Genomic DNA, 9,105 nt, shown 5'->3' on the forward strand with positions numbered 1-9,105 from the left:
TGTCCTGTGCAGTTTTCTTTGTTTATAACTAAATTGGAAGTAAACATATGAGTCATATAAATCAAGTGTGGGTAACATAAAGCTAGTGGGACTTATATTTAGTTAGATGTCAGGGATTGGGTTTTAAAATACCTTGGCAGGTGTGAACAAAACTCTAAAGATAAAATTTGACAGGGACAAAATGTAAAATTATTTGCCTAAATCAGTACTTGTATGAAGGCTCTAAAACTCAATATCAGCAAACAACCTGATGGTGAAACACTTTACGACTTTTTTTACAGCATGGAGTACAGCTCAAGAGAGGAGGCAGCCACGGGTCTGTTCCTGGAGTATTGAGTGGGCACACCATTTTACGGGGCCACAGAAACAACTCATTCATTCATTCATTTATTCATTCAATGAACAAATGTTCAGTGGACACCTTCTATGTACCTGGCACTGGTTAGGCTGTGGGGAGACAACACTGAATAGGATAAAGCACTTGCTGACCTCAGAGTGCTTCTAGGGAGAAGAGAGACACTCTAGGTTTAATTTTGTAACTGTGATCTTTCTTTCTGCATTAAATTTTTTTCAGATTATAAACTGGTAATAAAAGAGCAAAATCAAACATCACAGAAATATATAATATAGATGGGCGCCTGGGTGGCTCAGTTGGTTGGGCGACTGCCTTCGGCTCAGGTCATGATCCTGGAGTCCCAGGATTGAGTCCCACGTCGGGCTCCCTGCTCAGTGGGGAGTCTGCTTCTCCCTCTGACCCTCCTCCCTCTCATGCTCTCTGTCTCTCATTCTCTCTCTCAAATAAATAAATAAAATCTTTAAAAAAAAAAAGAAATATATAATATAGAGAAGAAAAATCCCCTGTTAACTCATCTTGCTTCCCCAGAGATAGCCACCGTCAATAGGTTTGTGCATTTTCTTCAACTTTTAAAACTACAGCTGTCTTATATTTTAAAAACATAAAAATAGAACCATAGTCTTTTTAATTTTTTTTAGCTTGATGTATCTTAGACATCCTTCCACATGAATACAAAGAGATCTACCCTGTTCTTTTAAACGGCTGAGTCATACTCCATTTTATGAATGTACCACAGTTTAGTGTCTTATTGATATGTGTACTGTTTCTACTTTTCACTATTACAAACAATGATACCACAGAACTTGTTCAGCATGACCTTTCCAATAAACTGGTGGGAGTATTTCTTTCTAAAGGATACATTCCTGGAGGTGGAAATGTTGGGGCAAAGGGTCTGAAACATTTAAATGACAGCTGGTGCCATACTTCCTACCATTCAGGTGGAGTCAAATCGGAGTGCATGTTTTCTTGCAGCCTCAACACAGGATTTTATCAATAATCATAATCTTTGCCTGTCTGACAGGCGGGAGACAATCCTATATTGTTTGCACGAACCATGTTCGGCCTACAACCGAGGTAACGGGTATGCAGGGATGTGCAGGTCACCTGTGCATGTCAGAGAGGCCACAACTGCTGAGGCCTGAAATTAACCAGGCGGGGTGTGGTAGTAGGTGACCACAGCATGCCGGGCAGCTCACACTGCAAGTGCAAAGGCCCTGTGGTGAGAGCGTGCCTGGCCTGTCAATAGGACCGGAAGGATTCCCAGGGGAGCAAAGAGCAGGGAGCAAGGGGAAGAGTGAAGAGGAGGCAAGGGCTAAACCTTGCAGGGCCTTGGGGTTCATCTTGTGGGTTTTGGTTTTTATGCCAAGAGAAATGGAAGCCAATTGAAAGTTTTGAACAATCTGACATGATCGGACCGGCATTTTGAATAGATTCCCCTGGCTGCTGTGTGGAGAACAGATTAGGAAGAGGAGAGACTGGAAGTGAAGAGAACATGAGGTAGCTTTTGGCTTCCAGGTGGGAGTGGTGGTAGTCTGCCCTGGGGCGGAACCTGGACTAGGGTGGAGGCCCAATGGGTGTACCCTGGAGAGAGTGGGTAGACTTAGGAGAGACTTAGACCGGATAGGGCTTGATAGGAATTGATGGGAACTGAGGCTTGGCTGGGCTTGGGTAGGGAGCGTGGCATCCTGGAAGACGCTCAGGCGTGTTGGACAGACTGACTGGGAGTTGTCATTAGGATGGTGTGAAAATAGCAGGCGAGGATTAGCCAGAAACGTGAAGATCGGGAGGAGACAGAGGCTTGGCAGAGCAGTCTCTCTGCTGAGTTTCCCCTATGCCCATGGCTCCACCCGATGCAGGCTGGCCCTGGGACTCCGCCACACTGGCCACAGGTGGACTGGGAGAGTGCTGGAGCCCCGGCTGTGATGCGGTCTGGTGTGAAGCCCGTCCTTGACGGGGACGGTGCCAGATGGAGCTGACGACCTCCTTCGGGGAGTGACAACATCTGGAACTAGGGACATGAGAAAGGTCACACGAGGAGAGGGCAGAAAGTGGGAGTCATCAGCAAGGAAGAAGAAGTGAAGAGCGGAGCTGGGGCGGAAGGAGCGGAAGGACCGCAGAGCATGGGAGAGGACTGACGGGTCCCCCCTGCACGTGGCTAGGGGACAGAGCCAGGCTTGCTTGCCCAGCTGTGAGGCTGATTGGGTGGGGAGGGGACCCAGAACAAGGCAGTGACCTTCTTGAAGGCTCTGTTCTGTCTCCTCAACCATGAAACAGATGCCACAATATCTTTTTCTTCAGCTCATGAGGATTAAAGAGGCACATGAGAGAGTCAAAGAAATTATTTGCAACACGTAAGACTACTAGAGAACCAGTATCTAGAATCGAACTGGGAAAAATCTACAAATCAATAAGAAAAAAACCCAGCCAACCCCATGGACAAACAAGCAAAAGACTTGAACGAGCATTTACCGAAAGAGGATAGAGCATAGCTCAAAAATATATGGAAATAAGATCAACCTCATTAATGAGGGAGATACAGTGAGGTTCCATACGCAACAACACAGATGAATCCTATAAACGCAGTGTTGAGTGAAAGTAGTGAGATCGAGATGAATGTATGAAGTAGGAGTCAATGTATTTAAAGTTTTAAACTACCATTAAAACTATAATTAAATACTACACATGCATATCAGATTGGCAAAATTTGAAAAATCTATTAATACCAAGTGTTGAAGAGCATGTGGAGAACCAGGAATCTCAATGCTGCTGGTGGGAATGTGATGAGTATAAGCATTTTGGAAAACACTTTAGCATTATCTAGTAACCTGAAGGCAGGCACATTGCACAACCCAGTAATTCTATTCTTGGATATACACCTCTAAGAAGAACTTCTCATGTACACTGGAATGCATATACAAGCTTGTCTGTAACTTTGTTCATCGCCTCATGCTAGAAACAACACAAAGATCCATCAACTGTAGAGTGAATACATAGATTGTGATACATTCACACGATGGAGTACTATACAGCACCAAAAAAAATGAATGAACTATGCTGTGGGGAACAACATGAATGAGTTTTACAAACACAATATTGAACAAAAGAAATAATACGTACTATACAATTTTACTTTAAGAATTGGTAACACTAAACTCTATATAATGGAGTTTATGTTGTAGAGCATATATTGTTGAGCAAATTATCAAGAAAAGTAAGGAAGCGATGATCACAAAAGTTGGAAGGCTGGTTGCTTCTGGGGAGGGGAGGGTTCTGGGATAGACAGGGATACTTGGGGCAGAGGAGGTCCTGCAGTGCTTGAAGGTATTCTATTTCTTGACCGAGGAGGTCGTTATCCTAGTGTTTGCTTTGTGATTGTTCATTATGCTGTACATTTGTTTTGAACACTTTAATCTAAGAGTATTTTATTTCACAATTTAAACAGGTTTAAAAAAAAAAAAAGATAGCTAACACTTGTAAAATGCTTGGCACAGCGCCTGGCCCATATTAAGAGCTCAACAGATGGCAATTTTATTTACTGTTATAACCCAGTTGTTAGAGCCGCGCTGTATCCTAAGCAACCTTCCAGCTCCCGGATTGAGCGCGAGTCTCCATGAAGCCTGGCTTTGAGGTGGAGATTCTGGACTCCTCTATTTCCCAAGGTGGCCTCCAAATAAATCTCGTTGCTTAAGACAGCACTTCTCACTTGATATGTGGTGGTTTACTGCATTGTCTCAAACTCTACCAAAGTGTGCTGCCAAATTTTGGCAAGATATAAAACTTTTTTTTTTTTTTAATGTCTCTGTTGCTAGGCAATTCCAGAAATTGAGATTGCTGAACTGAACACCACGTCATGTGCATACAGCCAGAGTCCAGCCTGCTGCTGGTCAGAGGTCAGGGGTCAAAGGTGGACCCTGACCTCAAGCTGGTGCCAAAGACATGAGGACACGTGAGAACTTGACCTGCTGAGAATCCATCAGGGAAGAAGAGCCACACCCAAACAGTGCTGATTCAGGTGAATCCCAAGATAACTGAGGATGCCATTTAAACCCTTCAAGGGTATAGCCCCCAAATCCACAGGAAGGTTGACAGTCCCTGATTTAAAGGAATCTGAGAATATCTCTGCTCCTTGCACGCCTAATAATGGAATCCCCATGCCATGTTTATGGGAGGGGTCATTGTATCTAATAGCGAATTATATTAACAGCTAATAATTATGGGGTGCTAATCATATGCCGGGCATGGTGCTAACATTTCAGCAATTCAGTAACTTGCTGCAGGTCACACAGCCGCTAAGGGCTGGAGCCAGGAAGAAGGATCATTCTCATTCTCTGGTTCTAGAAGGAAGGCAGAGCCCAATGGTTAGAAGTCACGTGGGGGGGGCAGGTTTTGGTACTGAGAAGCAAAAAAATGTCCTAATAGTGAAATGGGGAATTTTAGGGCACAAGAAATTCTCTCTCTCTAAGCAGAGGCAGCAAACGTTTCAATTTTAGTATATGTGCTGCCGAAGCGAGCACGAGGCAGCAAATGTCTCAGAAGAGATTCTTGCATTGGATGGCAGGTTGGACCAAATGCCTTTCAAGGTCCTTTCAAAGAAGCCATAATTGTTAAGTCTGAGTCTTGGTAGAGCTTCACATAAGGGGCTGTGCTATACGCTTATTTTCATTTAAAATAGGAACCTCCAAAGTTCAGTGCATACCCGGACGTGTGAGCTATTTGAGTTCACTTTCATGTGGATGTTCATGAACTTCCTCAGAACTGGTGAGGCACGGGAAAATGATGTTCCCTATGGGGTTGTTTTCTTTTAGTCTTTTAGCTGACAGTAGTTGTAAAGAGGCTTTCTGCCCGGCAACGAAGTAGCTTTCTTAGCTTTGGAAGAGAAAGAATTTGCATTTTACACTCTCCCACACTTATTTCTTTAATTTCAGACCAGAGGTGCTGATCTTTTCGCCCGGACTCTCCGGCCACCCCTCCTGCGATCGGCGTGTGTCATATGAGGACAACGTGTGTGGCATTAACAGTGGCATCGGGGAGCATCAGGGGTGTTTAGAATCTACCCTTTAGAACTGAAATGATATGTCTGGCTTTGTTTCCAGGGTTACAGAAACTTCTTTGGTCTATTTCCATGACTGTGTCCAGTGGAAATGCATTACTTTCTGCTTTTCAGACTGCGCTACCTCCCTCCAGGATAATGGAGGCATACAGTGGCATCTCTAGTTGGGAGTTGGCTTGGGTCGAGCCTTTGCATTACCTGGCAAAACCGGCTTTATTTTCTAAAGCAGTTTTAGGGTCATAGAAAATTTAGTTGTAGAAAGTACAGCGTTTCCAGCTACCCCTTGTCCCCACAAATGCACAGTCTGTCCCTCTGCCAACATCCCGGACCAGAGTGGTACATTTGTTATAATCCATGGACCTACGCTGACGCCTTATTATCATCCAAAGTCCATAGTTTACATTATGGCTCACTCTTGCTGGTGTGCATTCTCTGGGTTTGGAGGAAGATATAATGAAATGTATCCACCATACATTTCATTCGCCTAAAAATCCTCTGTGCTCCGCCTATTTATCCCTCCCTCTCCCCAACCCTGGTGACCACAAATCTTTTTACTTTTCCACAATGTCACAGAGTTGGGATCCTATGGTATGTAGCCTTTTCTGATTGACTTCTTTAAATACACCTTACTAAAGTAATAAGCATTTAGGGTTCTTCCATGTCCTTTTGTATCTTAATAACTCATTTCTTTTTAGCGCCAAATAATCCTCCATTGTCAGGATGTACCACAGTTTCTTATTTATCCATTCATCTACTAAAGGACATTTTGGTTGCTTCCAAGTTTTGGCAATTGTGAATAAAGCTGTTATAAGCATCCATGTGCAGGTTTCTGTAGAGATGAGTTTTTAATTCACTTGGGGAAACACCAAGGAGCATGATTGCTGGATATATGGAGAGAGTGTATTTCATTTTGTAAGCAAGTGCCATCCTGTCTTCCAGGGTGGCTGTCCCATTTTGCTTTCCCATCAGCAATGAATGAGAGTTGCTGTTTCTCCACATCCTCACCAGGATCCATGTTCTGGATTTTGGTGATTCTAATAGGTATGTAGTCGTTTCTCATTTTTGTTTTAGTTTGCAAGTCCCTCAAGACAGAGATGTTGAGAATCTTTGTGCTTATTTGCCATCTGTATAACTTCTTCTGTGAGAGGTCTATTCCTATCTTTTGCCCATTTAAAAAATTGGGTTGTTTGATTTCTTATTGTTGAATTTTAGGAGATCTTTGTATATTTTGGTTAACAGTCTTTTATCGGATATGTCTTTCACAAGTATTTTCTCCCAGTCTGTGGGTTGTCTGCTCGTGCTCTTGAATGTACACTATTTTAACAGTGCTCTATTAGATGTTGTATGAGCATATAAAATATATTTAAGACAGAATTTCATGCTTTTAAGTTGCTTATTGGGAAGTACCTATTTCCTGGATACAGAAGGATCCCCATTGCTTCTTTTATTGGCTAATAGTGAAACTCTCGTGGGGTTGGGAAACACTCCAGAGAATCAGTATATTTGGGAAACTTGCTTGGATATTATTTTATGTGCTGAGAGTTCCATGATAAATTATACTTTGGTGGCTTTATGTATAGAAGAGCTTGAGACTCTGACTTGTCTGGGCAGACAAAATGTTATTAGCATTCTAAGAAATGTCAGTGGCTGAGATTTATATATTCCCGTACAGGCTCCTTTGACTGATGTGACCTCACTGACGTTTCACAGTGACTTATCCAAGGCAGAAGCATGGCAGTTGGGCCAAGGGAAAGAAATTTTATTCTATTTATACGTACGGCCTTTTTAAAAATGTTGAATTATTTGAAAATACTTAACCGAAGGGGATCATTTCTGCTAGTACAGAGTCGCAGGTAGAACACCTCACACGACTTCACATTTGGAGTCGGCGTTTGCTTATTATGCTGAATTGCACAATGTCAGCAAATGAACAGGACATGCTCTAACTTCAGTCAGTATTATCCAGAACTCTTCAGTGTAGTCATTCATAGGCACACAAACCAACAGAACAAAACAGGGCCCGAAAACCCAGTGTGGACTGGATGTTGAGTGGGCTCAGTCTGGACGCACTGTATCAGCATTAATTCACGGTGCCAGCGCCATCTTGGAGCATAATGTTCAACTCTAAATCTTAAACGAAAAGGAGATTCCAACGTTTAGCAGACTTGTGGAACAAACCCTAGGGAGACAGAGTAATTTGTTAAGGCAGACAACGAGCTGGACCCAATATCCAGGACAGATGCTCTTTAAAATTGGTCCAGTCCCAAAGAGGAAGAAAGAGTCCAAGTGTCCACATGTGCCATTCCTCGGAGAAAGCCAGAGACTGAGAGAGGGCAAGGTAAGGCAAGAAAGAGAGGGGATGGTTGTATCTCTGACCAGGAAGATATGCTGGGTCACCCAACTGCAGGCCCCTCTTCATGGTCTGATACAAGTCTTCTTCAAAATTGACCAAGCTGCGAGGTTCCCAAAGGCAAAGATTAAAAACAGGAGCTGCAGAACGTTAATGAGGACATGTGGTGTCTGCAGCTGGGGCTCAGTGTGGTGCAAAGTTCGTGGGTGTGGAATCTCCACAGGCATGGCTCCCAGTCTCAGCTGTGTCCTTGTTAGTTACATGACCTTGGGCAACTTACTTAAATCTCTGGGCCTTTATTTCACCATTTGCAAAGCCAGAATAATAATTTCTTCCATTCAGTACCATCGCAGGGATGAAGAATAATTTACATCAAATACCTGGCTCATAGCAGGGGCTCAATAAATGTTAGGTGATTTAAAAAAATCATCCAGGCCTTATTCCATGTGTTTAATGAGTTCACTGTAAGGAAAGCCCAGATGCACTTTAAATACACTTCTGCTTGTATTGCTTCCTTTGGAAATGAAATACTAATGTATTACCTCCTTAAGAGTTTTGGTAAATAATATAGCTACTAAGATGCTTTTGGTTGCAAGCAGCAAAACCCTCAATTTAAATAAGCTTTAAAAATAAAGCAATTGTATTTGTTCATGTAACTGCAATGTCCCATGATAAATGTCAGATTCAGGAGAAGCTTGATCCAGCAGCTCCATTATATAGTGAAAGATCTGGTTTCTTTTGTTTCTGCTCTGCTGCCATGGTATCAGCTTTATTCCAAGTCTGCCTTCCTTTGTAGCTATAAGATGTTTGTCAGCAGAAGTCTAGGTCCATCTATTAGAATTGAGTTTACTCTATGTGATGGAAAATCCACTATTACAGTGGTTATAACAAGATAGATGTATATTTCTCCCCCGTGTAAGAGAACTCCAGAGGCAGGCAATCCAGGGCTGGAATGGTGGCTCCATCATGTCATGGGCCCAGATGTCTAACTTGAAATTCCACATCTTAGGGCGTGGTTCCCTTTCTCAAGGTCACCTCAAGGTCCAGAATGAGTGCCGGAACTCTCACCATTACCTCTGAATTCTAGGCAAGAGGAAGTAACATGAAGAAGTCTCGCCCCCTCACTTGTAAGGAGACTCACCGGAAGTACCACACAACACTTTTGTTTATATTTCATTGGCTGGATCACAGTCACATAGGGCAGTGGCAAGACTGGGAAACAGAATCTTTTGCTGGACCCGTGTGCCTAGTCAGAAATTGAATTGTTCTTATAACCAAGAAGAAAGGGAGAATGGATATTTGAAGGCACCCACTCCTTATTCAACCCAGGTGGATATGGTTATTATTTGG

General features: G+C 43.0%; 1 long non-coding RNA gene across 5 annotated transcripts in view; it reads left to right on the plus strand.

Annotated features, from left to right (window-relative positions):
• The window catches only part of LOC115941843 (uncharacterized), a 31,288-nt gene that overhangs the window by 16,405 nt on the left and 5,778 nt on the right, over positions 1–9,105 (plus strand). For 3 of the 5 annotated variants that reach the window (XR_014139404.1, XR_014139400.1, XR_014139401.1), the window contains 2 exons: positions 4,165–4,367; positions 5,281–5,356. This is a non-coding gene — a long non-coding RNA (uncharacterized LOC115941843). Of the gene's footprint in view, positions 1–4,164; positions 4,368–5,280; positions 5,357–5,448; positions 8,384–9,105 lie in introns of those variants that run through there. The other 2 variants (XR_014139403.1, XR_014139402.1) reach the window with 2 other exon arrangements.

Source organism: Leptonychotes weddellii, chromosome 12, assembly GCF_054177405.1.
Source record: "Leptonychotes weddellii isolate Sample4059 chromosome 12, ASM5417740v2, whole genome shotgun sequence".
NCBI lineage: Eukaryota > Metazoa > Chordata > Mammalia > Carnivora > Phocidae > Leptonychotes > Leptonychotes weddellii.